Source organism: Protopterus annectens, chromosome 2.part0 (genome assembly GCF_019279795.1).
Source record: "Protopterus annectens isolate FY-2018-M chromosome 2.part0, PAN1.0, whole genome shotgun sequence".
Lineage (NCBI taxonomy): Eukaryota > Metazoa > Chordata > Ceratodontiformes > Protopteridae > Protopterus > Protopterus annectens.
In genome coordinates this window covers 400,636,852-400,654,307 of record NC_056728.1, presented here as the reverse complement: position 1 = coordinate 400,654,307, position 17,456 = coordinate 400,636,852, and positions in this window count along the sequence as shown.

Here is a 17,456-nt window from a genome sequence, read left to right as displayed (position 1 = left end):
GATGGATGAGAATGAAAAATTTTGGAGTGAGCTGGATGAAGTGGTGAGTGTACCCAAGGGTGAGAGACTGGTGACTGGAGCATATTTCAATTGGCATGTTGGTGAAGACAACAGAGGGGATGAGGAAGTGATGGGTAGGTATGGTGTTAAGGAGAGGAATGCAGAAGGTCAGATGATAGTGGATTTTGTGAAAAGGATGGACATGGCTGTGGTGAATACGTACTTTAGGAAGAGGGAGGGGCATAGGGTGATGTACAAGAATGGAGGAAGATGCAGACAAGTGGATTATATCCTATGTAGGAGGGCCAGTTTGAAGGAGATTGGAGACTGTAAAGTGGTGACAGGGGAAAGAGTAGTTAAGCAGCATAGAATGGTGGTCTGTAGAATGATGTCGGTGATCAAGAAGAGGAGGAGGAGTGTGAGAGCAGTGCCAAGGATTAAATAGTGGAAGTTGAAAAAGGGTAATTATGAGGTGGAGTTCAGGGAAGAGTTAAGACAGGCACTGGGGGCAGTGAGGAGTTACCGCATAGCTGGGTAACTACAGCAGAGCTGGTAAGGGAGACAACTGGAAAGGTGCTTGGTGTGACATCTGGACAGAGGAAGAAGGTCAAGGAGACATGGTGGTGGAATGAGGAAGTACAGGAGAGTATACAGAGGAAGAGGCTGGCGAAGAAGAAGTGGGATTGTCAGAGAGATGAAGAAAGGAGACAGGAGTATAAGGAGATGAGGTGCATGGCAAAGAGAGAGATGGCAAAGGCTAAGGATAAGGCATATGGAGAGTTGTATGAAAGGTTGGACACTAAAGAGGGAGAAAAGGACCTGTACTGATTGGCTAGACAGAAGGAGCAAGCTGGGAAAGATGTGCAGCAGGTAAGGGTGATAAAGGATAGTGAGGGAAACGTACTCACAAGCAAGGAGAGTGTTTTGAGCAAATGGAAAGAGTACTTTGAGGGGCTGATGAATGAAGAGAATGAGAGGGAGAGAAGGTTGGATGATGTGGGGATAGTGAATCAGGGCGTGAAACAGATTAGCAAGGAGGAGGTAAGGACAGCTATAAAGAGAATGAAGAATGGAAAGACTGTTGGCCCAGATGACATATCAGTGGAAGCATGGAGGTGCTTAGGAGAAATGGTAGTGGAGTTTTTAACCAGATTGTTTAATGAAATCTTGGAAAGTCAGAGGATGCCTGAGGAGTGGAGAAAAAGTGCTTTGGTACTTATCTTTAAGAATAAGGGTGATGTGCAGAGCTGCAGTAACTACAGAGGGATAAAATTGATTAGTCACAGCTTGAAGTTATGGGAAAGAGTAGTGGAATCTAGGTTAAGAAGGGAGGTGATAATTAGTGATCAGCAGTATGGTTTCATGCCACGAAAGAGCACTACAGATGAGATGTTTGCTCTGAGAGTGTTGATGGAGAAATATAGAGAAGGTCAGAAGGAGTTGCATTGTGTCTTTGTGGACTTAGAGAAAGCATATAACAGGGTGCCTAGAGAGGAGTTGTGGTATTGTATGAGGAAGTCAAGAGTGGCAGAGAAGTATGTAAGAGTGGTACAGGATATGTACTAGGGTAGTGTGACAGTGGTGAGGTCTGCAGTGGGAGTGACAGATGTGTTTAAGGTGGAGGTGGGATTATATCAAGGATCAGCTCTGAGCCCTTTCTTATTTTCATTAGTGATGGACAGGTTGACAGACAAGATCAGACAAGAGGCCCCATGGACTATGATATTTGCAGATGACGTGATCTGTAGTGAGAGTAGGGACCAGGTAGAGGAGACCCAGGCGAGGTGGAGATATGCTCTAGAGAGGAATGAAGGTCATCAGGATTAAGAAATCATATATATGTGCGAATGAGAGGTAGGATAGAGGAATGGTGAGGATGCAGGGAGTAGAGCTGGCGAAGGTGGATGAGTTTAAGTACTTGGGATCAACAGTTCAGAGTAATGTTGAGTGTGGAAGAGAGGTGAAGAAGAGAGTACAGGCAGGGTAGAATGGGTGGAGAAGAGTGTCAGTAGTGATTTGTGACAGACGGGTACCAGTAAGAGTGAAAGGGAAGGTCTACAAGAGGGTAGTGAGACCAGCTATGTTATATGGGTTGGAGACAGTAGCACTGACAAAAAGGCAAGAGTCAGAGCTGGACGTGGCAGAGTTAAAGATGTTAAGATTTGCACTGGGTGTGACAAGGATGGACAGGATTAGGAATCAGTATATTAGAGGGTCAACTCAGGTTGGACAGTTTGGAGACAAAACCAGAGAGGTGAGATTGCATTGGTTTGGACATGTGCTAAGGAGGGATGCTGGGTATATTGGGAAAAGGATGCTAAGGATGGAGCTGCCAGGTAAGAGGAAAAGAGGAAGGCCTAAGATTAGGTTTATGGATGTGGTGAGAGAGGACATGCAGGTGGTTGGTGTGACAGAGCAAGATGCAGAGGACAGGAAGAAATGGAAACAGATGATCTGCTGTGACGACCCCTTATGTGAACAGCCCAAAGAGAAGAAGAAGAAGAAAAAGTTAATTTCCTTGCAGTTCCACATTGAAAGGGTCTGTCACAAATTTGATGCTAAGCATAACTGATTTTAACCATCCTGTCATCTTCTTACCTGAAGCTGCTAGTACGTTTTCCATATTTTATCAATTTGTTCCACATTGTGAAAGGTAGTGTTCTGCATTATGGTGAGATCTAAATGTGTAGAATGTATTGTTTGGCTAATTATTAAAAAAGAAAGAAAATAGAAGACAGCATTAGGCAGGGAATAGGCCCACTAAGACCTAAAGTTGACAGGCTGAATGTGAGATGGGGAGTAACAAGAGTATGGTAGCTGTTAGGCTGCTTTCATCTGAGAGTGGATTTTGGTATACAGACACCGTGAGGCATGTCTATTTGGTATGGGATTTGAAGAATAGTCACAGCATTGATAGTAAGTTATTTAATCAGACAGTGCTCCTGGCTTACAGAGTCAGCAAGTAAGGTATAAAACATCATGTTTAATTCATCCACATAACGTGGGTTTCTGGCAAAGCAATGAGGCACGAAGTTAATAAGTAGTAAGTAGTATAGGTACTTTGAACCAAGAAAGAGAAAAGAAGCTCATGTAGTGCAACACCAGCCTTCCTGCCTTCAGAAAAAGCATGCCAAAGCAAAATCTGTTAAGTTAGCAACTTGCAATGTTACATAAGTAGAACTGAAATCTGTCCTTGATTTTGGCCTTGGCTACCCTCTCTCCTTCTCTATCAGTATGTAGAGTTTCTCAATGAGTACTTCTTGAATTGTACATATTTAGTTTTGTTTTCACTTAAATTAATGTCTATATAAAGCATGGAGGATTGAAAGAGCTACTGACAGGTACTTGAATTTCAGAATTCAGACTTTTCAAGGACTACATAAGTGAACCCACTTCTAGCAGCATTCTTATGTTTGGACAACATTCACATCCACCCGAGTTTGGAAAGGAAAGAGGGCAGGCATTTGGGTGCACCATTCACAAGTGGTTGGAAGCCCAGCAGGTAAACCTGGGTATGTAAGGATGTAATGGCTCAGAAGATTGTGCTAGAGAAAATGGTAGGTAAGTGATCACTTCAGCTGTGTGAACTTGGATTGAAGGAAATAAGGCAAAGATGATGGTTATCTTGGTGACAGTAGCACAGGCCAACACCTTAGTCATTATTGCCTGGAAACTCTATGGGATCCCAATCCCTACAAGGCAGCTGGAGCAGTTTCAGAGGGACAGGACAGGGTTTTATGATGGATAAACAATTAACCCGATGGGAAGTTAGACATATTAAGCTAGTTAAAGAAAGAAGCAGACTTTTAACACAATTCTTGATGGTCTACTGGGGGATTCTTAAGTAGTTATCAGAAAGCCACAGCAGCTTCCAGCTGATTAGGGCAAGGGTTTGGGAGGTAACAGGGAGAAGCATGCATATTTTCAATTTATGAATGCTCTGCTTCTTTTACAGAATGGTGAATATTGAGTAAATGAAGAAAAAATGGCAAGCAATAGCTTCACAACTGAAGTTTTTTCTGGAAGGGGCCAGCCAGTTACAAGTAACCAGAAGAGGTGAGTTGAGCAAGCTGATGAGAGAAAAGAAGAAGGTTAAAGTGCCAGATAAAGGAGTGTCAGCAAATGATCGCTGGCTTAGAGGGTACAGGCCTAACAAGGTTCAAGAAGGCATCAATAGTGACTTCCAAAATGCTTGCATACTTATTAACAGCTTAATTTCAGCTCTCTCAGTGTGAAAAAAAGAAACTGAGAAATAAGAGCTGATAATTCTGCCAGCCTGATTTAAATTCTGTTACTGGTTAGTAAGTACACTCCCTGGATGCAAGCAAAAAAGAAATTTAGAGAACCTGAAAGAACATCAACTAGAAAAGGTGAAGAGAATACACTGGCTTTCAGCAAAAAAGCAGTTTATGCTTCTGCTTTGGTACAAGGGATGTATTTCAATAATTTATTACAGGAAAAATAAGACAAATGTTCTCATGGGTGATTAAAATAAATGAAAAAATGAAGAAGTATACTGATTCAAATAACAGAAGGCTGGAAAAATATAAAAGGCTTTAACTCTTATTCAGATGAACTGATAAAACTGCAAAAAATCAGAGGCTGAAATGAGGAAAAGGCTGGCTGACTATGAGACTTCTCAAGAACTGTTTCAAAAAATGGTACACTTAGAAGACAGAAAACACAGCGAAAACCTGATATTTTCTGTTGTACCAGGGAAACTGGAAGTAACACACTGTATTAATCTTATGAAAGCACAAATAAGCAACTGGACTGGTACTCCATGGCTGGATTTGGGATTTGTTGATTGAAAGGCACACTGAGTGCATTCATCAAATCTGGACATGAGAAAGTAAAAGTCCTATATTATTATAGATGCACCCATACCAGCAGAAGGAGAGTTGATCCTGACAAAACAGTGGCAGAAGATAAAAGTATTAAAATTAGAGCCAGAAGAGTGTTTGAGGAAAATGATTATTCACTGTATATCAGGCAGAATAGAAGCAAATTTATCCCAGCAATCAGGGGAATATCGAAAGGCATGTGTGTGATTCAAGCTGCAGTGTCCAGCTGTCTTAAGAATATTTTTCCTGGGGGGATCAAAGACATTTTCTGATGTAGAACAAGCTAAGGAGGTAATTCAAAGGTTTATCCAACTCTTTTTCTCATTCATCTGACAATAAAGCTCACAGTGATACTTTTTCAGTGAAACCTTTTCCAATGTTCCAAAGGAAAATGCTTGACAGTCAGAAAAAAGCACAGGAGTTAACTATAAGAATCGGGAATTCCATGGACATCAACCAGACTCTGGTGTTGGGAGACAGAGGTGAACAGGAAGAAGACCAGCAAGACAGAAATTAGTGAATAAATATGAGATTATCAAGCATCAATTACATTTATGAAATATGGCTTTGCAAGAAAAAGTGACTGAGAAAGACTTACTTTTTAAAAGTTTTTGACAGAGTACTCTGTAGGACATTTTTGAGGTCTGCCAACTAATTACACTCCCAAAACATATTTTCCCTATTACCCTTTTCTTTCCCCTCACACCTCCAACATTTGCCATCTACCTGAGGAAAAGTCTTTGGAGTCTGCTCAGAGTATAAAAAATCCAAATGCAAACATTCCCAAGCAAAAATCCTAAATCTTCTAGACTTTTGTTGCATACTTGGCAGCCAGGCACATGTCATCCCATTGTTTCCTTGTGAATTGCTTATCCAATCTCTCTTCCAAATCTTTCCTAACCTCCTCTCATTGACTCTTACAGTTATTGTGCAATATTTTATATGCCCTATTAATTAGCCTTTTTTAACAGCATCTTCTATTCTAGATTCAATTAAAAACCCTACCACGGCAGGGCTTTCTATTAGGATTCTCTTATCCTTTTCTGTTTGGTGCAAGCAATTAATGAGAGTCCTGAGCATTCTTTATTGAGGGAAATGCAAAATGTAAAGGTACAAAGGCAAGCAGTCAGTGAAAATAAAGTTTGAAATTACTGGAAGTGAATAAGAGATAGCAGCTTCTGTAGCAGCCTTAATACTTTAATGCATTTAATAAAACAGTGTATAATTTAGTTTTATTTAAAGATAGCCAGTGCACTTTTTCTTAAGGCTAAAAATTAATGTTTACTGAAAGCATACAAGTTGTTTTTCGCATCTGGGAGAGAAAAAGAGATAAGAGAAGAACAGACACCAGTCAGTGTAGGCATGATCAAAGGCTATAACATGCTATTCAGTATGTATAACCCTAATTTTAGGTTAGGTAATGCTATTGGGTATGGCTGTCAATTTGGAGCAATTGTTCCCATCTGGAATTTTTAACTTCATTTTTTGAAGATGCACATTCTAAATTTGTAGGTTATGGGGGTGTTCTAAAAATGTATTTAGTTTTTTTTGTGTCAGGGTTATCATTAAAGCAAAAAATCTTGAAAAAATATGACATGAGTTCAGATGGAAATAACAAGGAACAACTGTATAAAAGATCAGACTGCCAAACATTAGTGTATGCATGTAAAACAAAAGTTGGAAATACATATTAACAAAAAACTGTCATGAATAATAGGTGGGAACAATAACATCATAATGGCTATCCTTATTATCTGGGAATGTCTCTGGTGGGTTGGATGTATATTAAAGTTTATATTTTTGTAGCACACAAATAGCATTCCTTCTCCCTCCTCAAATGCTGCTCCCAGCTTTCTTGCATTAATATTCTGGAATTGTCTGTGTGTTTTTTTAGTATTATGTTATATAGCATATATTGTAATAACTCAAGTAAACCTGCTGCAATCTGTTGTGAATGCACTGTTACTTTTATATCTTTGCCTGGCTGTCCTGTGTTTTCTTCTGCATCCTACTTATTTATTCATGTCCCTTTCTGCACACTGTGCCCTATACTACTTCCTACTGCAGCTTTATGAATCCAGCTCATTGTATCTGCAGTTCCATTCATAGGTTCATAGGTAGGTACTAGGCTATCGGCACTGGGGCCTATACAAGCCCAGCCAAAAAGGTACCCTGGCTTTTGCCACCCAAGAAAATTATTTTCCTGTGCCACTGTCAAGCAGAGCCACAGAGGTGATCCCTGGGGTGAATTTCCTATTTCCCATCCAGTCATCAAGATTTTTCTTGAAGAGTGTTAATGAGGGGCTTTGTTTGATATAGATAGGTAGTTTACTCCAGAGTGTGGGAAGTCTTTGGGACAGGAATCTATCCCTCCGGCATGTTCTGTTTATTGTGGTGACAAGGTTTAGGTCCCTAGAGCATGTAGCTCGGAGGGATTGGGATTTCTTTAAGTGAAGCATGTCCAACAGCTCTGGGTTTGACATAGCTTTGTATGTTAGGCAGAGATCACCTCTGAGTAGGCAATATGCGATGGAGTAAAGCTGGAGTTTTTTTTTAAATGGTCTGCATAGGGCATCTGTTTGAGGCCGGTAATCCTCTTTGTGAGGTATTTCTGCAGCCTTTCCAGTTGTTGTAGATGTCTTGTGAGGTGCATACCAAAAGAGGCATTGTACTCTATAATGGGTCTAATAAGTGATGAGTAGAGGGGAACAATGACCTCGTTTTTTCTGGATGAGAAACCTTTTGTGATGAGGTGTGCCACATAGAAGGATTTCCTGACTACTGTGGTGATGTGATTATCAAAGGAGAAACTACTGTCCTCCTCTGTCCCAAGGTCTCTTATCACACTTTCGGTGTTAAGTATACTACAGCCTATGTTGTAGTTCATGGGTACAGAGTTTTTACCAAAGGGGATGACAATGCACTTTTTGGCATTGAGCTTGAGGCCATGGCTTTGACACCAGGCATCTGTCTCAGTGAGGCCCTTTTGTAGGATGTCCACATCATTAGGAATTTCGAATATGGCTTCTAGCTTGCAGTCATCTGCAAACTTTGTTAGCCAAAGACCTTCTGTGTTAGTCTGTACTTCAGATAAGTAGATACCAAACAGGAGAGGATCCAGGACTGAACCCTGTGGTACTCCACTTGTCACTGGTCTGAAGTCAGATTTGGAGTCTGCTACTTTCACAGTGTGGGTTCTGTCAGTGAGCCAGTTGGCAACCCATCTTGTGACATAGGGATTTATACCTAGTTTAGTGAGTTTATCTATAATTCCAGAGTGGGGGATGGTGTTGAAAGCCTTGGCAAGATCTAGATAGGCTGTGTGAACCACCTTACCCTTGTCTACGGCTTTGGTGACTGCTTCAAAGAAGTCTATCAGGTTTAGGAGACATGATCTGCCTTTTACAAACCCAAACTGGGTGGGATCCAGAGTTTGGAGATTACCAATGTCTTTGTTTATAAGTTCCATGATGACATGTTCCATGGCCTTGCAGACCAGGCTCATCACGATAATGGGGCGGTAGTTCCCGGGGTCCGTGGTGGCTCCCCACTTGTGGAGTGGGATAACCGTTGCTGTGTGCCATTCAGCAGGCACAAAGCCTGAGGTGAGGCTATGATTGAACATGGTACTTAGGTGGGGTGCCAGTTCGTTCTGTAGTTCATGTAGAAGGCAGCCTGGGATGTTGTCTGGTCCCATGGATGCTGTGTTCTTGGCTTTGGGGAGTGTGGTTTTTACCTGTGCAGCTGTGATTACAGGAACTTTGCATTCTTCCAGTATAGAGATGGACTCTTTAGGGGGTGAGAGCGAGGTAAAGTTAGCACTGAACCTATCTGCCCGGATGTTGGTAATATCAGTTGGGTCTGTATATTTAGTGCCATTGTGCTGTAACTCAGAGCAGATCTGAGTGTTGCCATTGAGATTCTTGACATAGCTATAGAATGCTTTGTGGTTGTCTTTAGAATCAGTGGCGATTTTGTTTTCATAACTAGCTTTGGAGGATTTTATCAGGGATCGCAGCTTCTTACTGAGACTGACCAGGGAGCTCCTCCACTCGTGGAATTTTACTCTCTTTTGCAACAATTTCTTCCTTCTGTTGTACAGTTTGTTTATGGCAGGGGGGCCACCAGATTGGCTTCCTTTTTTTGGAGGATAGCGTCTTGGTTCTGTTTGGGAAAGCATGATCCATGCACTCATGTAAGTGCTTATAAAGTGCAATTGTGTAGGATTCAGTAGTCGTAACTTTATTGTCCATTTGCATGGGTGTCATGAAGTTCACCACTTCTGTCTTAAGAAGCATGAGGTTGGCTTTGGAGAAATTGTTTACCATGGTTTCCTTAATGGGGGGTGGGGGTGGAGGCAGGATGTGGATATCTAGGGTAATTAGCTAGTGGTCGGATCGGACCAATGAGGCATTGACTTCAGGTGTGGAACACCAGTCACTTATATTGGTAATGACTAGATCTAGGATATTGTTGCCCCTGGTCGGGGCGTGGATAGGTTGATCCAGGGCAATGGAGATTTTGAATTCCAGAAAGCGCTGAGTGAAGGAGTACATGAGTAGTTTTCCCAGTTAATGGTGGGGTAGTTGAAATCGCCCATTATTAGGGTGTTTGGTTGAACCCTAATATTTTCCAGTACATCAAGAAAAGAGGAGTGGGAATTCTGGGGCATGGTGGGTGATCTGTAGCAAGCTACAATTTGGATTGCAGTTTTGCCCAGAGTTAGTTGCACTTGGATAACCTTGGCTGCATTATGCTGAGCAACTAGCCTGGAGGTGTGGATATCCTTAATGAATATGGACACACCTCCGCCTTTAGTGTTCCGGTCCAGGTTACATGGCCGAAAAGTGTGGTATTAGTTATAGTCTGGTAGTGCAGGGGTGCTCTCTGGAGCCTTGAACCAGGTCTCAGTCACTGCACAGATATCGATGTTCTCCATTTTAAGGAGTGCCTCGAGTGAGTGCATTTTGAGATTTAGACTTCTAGCATTGAGTAGCATCACCCTCAGTTTTTGCTTGCCTATTCCTGTTATGGTGGTGAATTTGTCATTTGAACCTTGCCTAAAAAAGGCACTATAGGGGCATCAAGAACCTTAGCCAGTATCTGGAATCCCAGGGGTGACAGGTGCAGGCCATCTCTGGCAAAGCATCGTGGTCTGTCAACCATGTCATCCCAGGCAGACAGATACTGGATCCCTTTAGAATGGCACCAGAAGCTTAGCCAATTGTTGAAGTCAATCATTTTGTCCTTGTACTGCGGCATCATTCTGGGTGATGGCAGAATGCTACTCAGGGCTAGGGTCATACCTGCCTGGGCTATAAGATCGGAGAGCTCTTCCATGTCTCTTTTCATGTAGTCCAGGGAGGTACATCTCAGGTTGTTCACACCAACATGGACAATGACAGAGTCATATTTGTACTTGTTGTGGTGACCTGAGTGCGTGGGTTATGTGGTGGATCCTGGCACCTGACAGGCAGCTGACAGTAGCCTTCTCCTTGTTTAGCCTGGTGAGTGGGACATCAGTGTGCCTGACTATAGAGTCACCTATGAGAGGAATGCAGAAGGTCAGATGATAGTGGATAGTTGGGTACATTGTTTTGCCTTATTGGCTGTGGTTGAGTGGCACACTGAGTCTGTGGGCTATGTGTCATTTGGGTTGTGTTGGGGGGTGGAGGTTGCTTACATTTCTGCTTTGGAGGTCTCTGTTGCTTGAGCAGATTATTATTGAGAGCCTCCGCAAATGTTTTTGTGTTTCTATGTGTGGATTTTGGTGGTGTAGATTTTAGTGAGACTATGTGATGAGTGTGGTGTGGTGCAAGTGTTTACCTTCTCTGCTTGACTGTCAAGTTCAGTCTTGATTGGAGAGAGCTTTACCTCCAGTTTGGCTAGATAAGTGCATCTCTCACAGGTTGTAGTGTTGGGTGGTAGGAGGAGAGGGTTGTTTGTGTACATGAGGCAATTTCTACATTGCCCCAAGCTGCCCAGATTCATCAGATAGACAGGAGAGAACACTGGGAGCTGACCCTTGGACATGCCTGAATAAAAAAACTATTTTCCTCTAGATAAGTGAGGAAAGTGAGTACAAGAGCTGTTTTTCTCTAAGCAAGTGAGGAAAGTAAGTACCAAAACTGTTCTCCTCTAGGTAATGAGGAAGGTTGAGTGCTGTAGTAATTAGTAGGTTATTTAGTTCTTACAAATTCTGAACAAGTGCTGATCACAAATAAGCAAATTCAAGTGCTAAAAGTAAGAATCTATATCTGGACAAAACTAGTTACAGGAAAGGGGGGACACAAGTGCAAATGTGGGCTTTTAAATCAGAAAGTTGAGAGAGATGGAAAAACTGCCCAAATGGCCAATAACTACAATTTCTGGACCAGAACCACTCCTTATGTGGTAGATAGGTTACCTAGTGCTTACCACTCCCACTGATAACTTCCCTCCAACACAGAAAGCTTGGTGGGGGGGGGGGGGCTCAGAAGCTTACATACAGTCCTGGATACAGCAAATCTGAATCTGGACTACACTAGTTACAGGAAAGGTATTATTATATATATATATATATATATATATATATATATATACACACACAAAAAAGTAGCTTCAGCAGAGATCTGAAAAACTATACAGTGAAGCAAAAATAACAGTGTACAACTTTGAAGTCAGCCAGCAATGATATAAAATTAGTCAAACAACAATTACCAGTACACAACTCTGAAGTGCCAGAAAAATATACTCAGGTCTATATATCTCCAGATAGTTTGAAGAGCACTCTTTCAGGATACAGGAAGGCTGCAGCAATGATATGCAGACTTTTTTACTAAGAGGGTCTAATTTTATGCAAGTAATCCTTGAGGTGGATTGGGAAAGTCTACTGAGGGACAAAATGTAAACTAAAATCAGGTAAAAAAGTACTGATCAAACCTAAAAAATACTACTGCAGACACTCCACGTATGAATTAAAATTTCACTATATAAAAAAACTTAAAAAAAAATCATGTTCAGGTAAAATTATTTTGGAAAAAGCAACCAATTTTCAAATTGGCCTGTGAATCAATCTGTCCAAGGTCAGATGTAGTAAAATATATTTCTCATTCTTTCAGCTTGTAGCTGTTAATCATATTACACCATTTGTTTACAGTTTGCAGTGATATAGTTCTTGGGATCTATTTCTGAGCAAACATTCCTACTGATAAGTAATGCATGCATTTTATGTAAATGACATGCAAGTCACTTCTCCTTGTCAAATGTGATATTGACACAAAAGAAGCACAAACGATAGTTGCATAACCACCTCTTTTTGAAGGTGTCACATTCTTACAAAGATTTAGATGAAACAAACACCAAGGTAATGTCAGAGTATTGGTTTATTTTGAGAATTTGAATCTACGTATATATAATCTAACATCATTTTATTTAACTTTTGTTCACCAGATTAGTTCCTTCAGGCTTGAGATGGAGACCTGCGGTGGGATTAACAGTGAGTAGGGTAATTTGAAACTTGATGAGGATGTATCCTGCGAAAATTCCTTAGAAACATTAGGAATAGTAGTAGAATTAAAAGAGTGAACTATAGATATGCTTTATTATGACTATTATGTGAAGCACAGATACAATAGTAATGGTCGGTATATATTTGGAATATCCAGCAAGGAAAGTGAAAGCATTATATATCAAATGGATAGTTACTAATGTTATTAAGCAGATAAATGATTGGATATGGAAGAATGAATGGTGGAGTAATACAGTCTGTCATGTAGTTTCTGCTGTTTATTGTTAAATTGTACTTTATTTTACTTTGTTTCTTATTTTATTGTTTGACAATTGAGCAGATATTCTGTTCTTTACTACTTTCAAAAATGTATGGAAAAAGTTTTAATTACATATTATAATAAAGTCAACCCTACTCTATTTTGGAAGTATCGTGGGGTCCTTTACTACCAGTAATCTAGGCAGATTGGGAAGAATGCACAGGAGTCCAACATCCCCTATTACTCTATGCAGCAATATCATAACTCAAAAATGAAGCCAAGCTCTTGGTATGGGACTAGAACCAAAAGCCTTCTCATCTTTGGGTGCTACCTGCTAAGACACTGACACTAAGGTACATATTTTAATAAACAATATTGAGATGAATACTGCTTTGGCTGTGCCATTTCATTATAGCACATTATGGAATGCTGTCATTCATTCAAACAGTCATGTTCTTGCAATTGTTTTGTTTCACCATCCACATCAAACAGCTTGCTATAATGCATTTTCACCACAAACACTAGCAGAGCAAATGTGCATACCATGCAGGTACAAGAGATACGTAAAGTAACTCAGAAAAAGAAAGTGGCTCTGCTTCTTTTTATATTTCAACTGGTCAAGGAGTATGGTGACTAAATGATCTACACTTACAAATTCCAGTTTTGTTACTGTACTGTAAAAGCTTCATTCTTATAGTAAACAGTTAGCTGCCAATATCCGAGTTAACAGCATTGTTGTTTTAAGAACTTTTATCAATTATTAAAATGTAAGTATTATTATTGTTTTCATGAAAGTGTTCACTAAACATTAGGGATACTCATATATATATATATATATATATATATATATATGTGTGTGTGTGTGTGTGTGTGTGTGTATGGGTTTATTTCAGAAGACTGACAAACAAAATGACCGAATCCCAAAACACTGATATATATATATATATATATATATTAATGTGCACTCCTTATGTGAGGGGCTGCATCTCCCACACCCCCTGCTAACTATATATACCAACTCAAAGATCGCACAACAGTGGAGAAGGGGTAAATTCCATCATTCAGTATTTTGAATTTTCAGTCTTTTTGGATTCAGTCTTTTGGTTTGTCAGTCTTCTGAAATAGACTCATATTCATATATATATATATATATATATATATATATATATATTTTTTTTTTTATGCTTCATACTTACTCTGTATACCTCACAACATGTTAAAGTAAGTATAGAGTTAAAGCTAAACAACGTATCGAAATCTGAATGTATAAATTCAAGATGGATGTAAACAGTTACAAAGGAATATTTGGTGTTATGCAGAAAGCACATTATTCCAAATAACTGGTAGAATATGCAGTATTAATAAACTGTACCAAAATTTATAGGATGTTTCCTACAGCAGTCACTATATGTTGCTTTCTGACAACTGTCTTGATCCAAACCATTGATTGCTAACAGAGATGAATGCAGTGTAATGGAAACCCAGTCTGCATTTTCATTTTAATGATAACTGACTAATTAAAAGCTCATGTGTATAATACCAGATAATTTTATCATACCATCCAACATCAATCACAGTGCATGCTGTAGTAATAATTAATATCCTGGGAAATGCATTCCTGGAAATGTATGATTATAGTCCATGGCCAAACACGTGTTAATGCCAATTACACAGGGTATAAATGTCATTTATGCCCTGATACTGCTAGCACTCAAGTTATGATCAGAGTGCTGTTTAATCTGTCAGTGTTTTGCAGCTAGTCTGTCATTCCCTGGGCTAACATTTTGCAACTCCATTCATCAGCAGGTTTTCCTTCTTATTTACAGGCTAAGTAATGCCTCAGTGGATGCAGTTTGTTAAACTTTACTAGGCCCAGTGCACTACATCAAGTGTATACTTCATCAAGCATTTTTGACATAAGTGAGAACAACTTTCAGGAAGAGTACAATAGTGTGGTAACCAAAACACCCATGGGAAATCAAAAACTGTCAACTAAATAATACAGAAAGTTAAGAATTTGTTACCTGAAAAAAAGGATAATTCCAATAGGTCAATTCACTTCACTCAGTGTACCATCTCTCTACGAACATCATGGAGAGGTGTCCTCCAATGATCCGGGAAAATTATATGGCTGTCAAACCCATTTTTTTTAAGTCATGGCTACTGCAAATTCCCTCTAGTAAGCCATTCAGGAAACAATCTGATTATTGCTTCTCAGCATACACCTGCCAAGGTGCACACAAGCCTACCTGAAACTATCTGCATAATTTAACTCACAATTTACCTTTGGTGCATATATCAGCAAACATTCACTCATCCTCTAATCATATTCGTGGTGTCCATGTGCTGTGATTGATGTTGGATGGTATGTCTTAGTATTATAACTCATCTGATGGCAAGTTCTTTGTTTTTTTGCATCCATTTTCTGTGCTCCCTTTCTCTTCACCTGGTTCTCAGAAAATGTTTCAGTCCTTATTATGCAACAACTCAGAATTCAAATCTTAAGACTTTCATCAGTATGGCAATTCCTTCCAGCCAGTATCACCCAAGACATTGAGCAGCTCTTTTTCCTGCTGGGACTTTGCACTTTTTTTACTAAGTTTGTTACCTTATTGTTTTGATTTATAGCCTGATTGTGTGTGACATACCTCTCTTCAATGTATTTCTACAACGTTTTGTACAATGCTTCTTTTTTAATAATGTATAAGACAAAACTACATTCATCCTATGTTAACATGTCTAATACTTACTGTATTTTAAGATTTCTATTGGAGTTTTTCACCTCGTGTCTCTGCTGAAAAAGGGTATTTGCCCAGTCTGACTAACCCGGTTAACAAATGTCAAATAAATAAATAGTTCAGTCACTAATACACTCTCACTGGCATACAGCACCATGGTTTCAAATCTCTTTCTGTCTCTCCTTTTCTCTCTGTAGCACCAACATTACACCTGTACCCTTCTACAATTGATTCTAAGCTGCTCTGGACAATGGCCTTACTGCCATCAGTCTTTGGTTTCACTTCTCACCAAGACATTGACCAAGTGCAGGTTCTAGGATCTCAGGAAGTGTCAACACAGGTTTCACCTCACATCTTAGTAGCATATATAAGCTCTTTTATTGGCATCCACTACTTGTCCCACTGCTAGCCCAGTTCCGGGGCCCTTTTAGTTTCAATACTTGGGTGGATACTAACAGTCACATATTCCCAATAATCTCACCCAGGTATGTGAATAACACATTTTTACACAAAATAATCTTTTCCTCATTTCTGCCTCTCTCATTGGAACGAGTAAACCATTTCAATGTGATTTCTTATCACTAGAACAAAGACTTCCTTATCAGGAATAGAAAAATTAAGTTTGCACGTTTCTATTGCCCCTTGCTCCTAATGTGGTTTTCTTTTTGAATAAATGCCATGTTACCAAAAAAGTACAATTGTCTTCAGACACTTACCATAACTGGATGGGATTGCTTCAGTCTGACAGTCAGCATAGTGGACTAAAGCTCTTAGTGGTTAATGACCTGCTTCCTCTGCTCAGGATTTATTCCTTTCCATCTTCATTTGCCTAGTAGGTGAAATTTTACAAAGTCACTTAACCAGACCGTGCTCTTGGGTAACCCTTGAAAAGGAGCAATTTGTGATGTTATCTGATGAATAAATGGGTAAAATAAAATAAAAGCCCCATACCAAAATTTAATCTATGTGTATGCCAAAAATAGCAATCTGAATTCATCCACAGTACAAAACAGCAACGTGTTTACTTCAGGTCAATGTCTGCTACAACTCAACTATGGGTAGCACATAAAGAGAACAGTGGTCAGGATAATGTCATAAATGCGTCTTTTATTAGGATTTTCTAGACGTGACTGATTCCTGGTGTAGTATAGTATATGTCCATCATAACTTGAAATACTGGAGTAAGATAATTGGGCATGCCCATCCCATGGTCCATACCACAATTCCTGACATTTAAAGTAAAGAACTCAAGCAGTTAATCGCCACCATGACTCTCCCTATTGTCTCAGCCATGCTTAAAAAATAATAAATGAACATTACTTAGTGCAAGAGTGGCATTTGGAGCTGCACACGAGTAAAGAAGAGGAATATTTCAACTGTAAATTGTTTACAGTACTGCAGTTGTGAGCAAAACAGGTTATCAGTTCACCTTTCATAGTTCATATTTCACAATTACAGTTTTTGTTTTCAAATTCTATTCTAGCTAAGCTACTGAACCACCAGTCTTTTTTGTTCAAATGATGCATCCTGTACAACCACCAAAGTCTTTCATACTGAATTGACATTTGTCATAAAACTAGAAGAAAAGGACTCAGAAGTTCAAGGCTGTGTAAAACTGTGGGCTTCTCTACTCTTGACTGAGTGTAAAGAGAATGAGGTTTCAACTTGTTAATGTCAGTTGTTTGATACTTCTTCTTTTGGCTTTTCCCGGTTAGGGGTCACCACAGCGGATCACCTGTCCGCTCATGATTGGCAGTGGAGTTTTATGGTGTCGAGTTGCCAGCCCAGCACCCAACCTTCCACAGAAGGCACACTCATGCCTAGGGCCAATTTAGAGTGTTCAATCCACCTACAGCATGTCTTTAGGATGTGAGAGGAAACCGGAGCACCCGGAGGAAACTCACACGACCACAGGGAGGACATGCAGACTCCACAAAGAAGGCACCCCAGCCAAGAATCGAACCGGAGCACCTCTTGCTGTGAGGTGGCAACGCTAACTGCTGCACCATCGTGGCCACCCATCAGTTGTCTGATACTATACTCCACTATTTCTGTTACTCCCAGGAAATCACTGCAATTACATTTTTTTATTTACATGCCAATGTGATTCAATTTGTGTTTTTTTT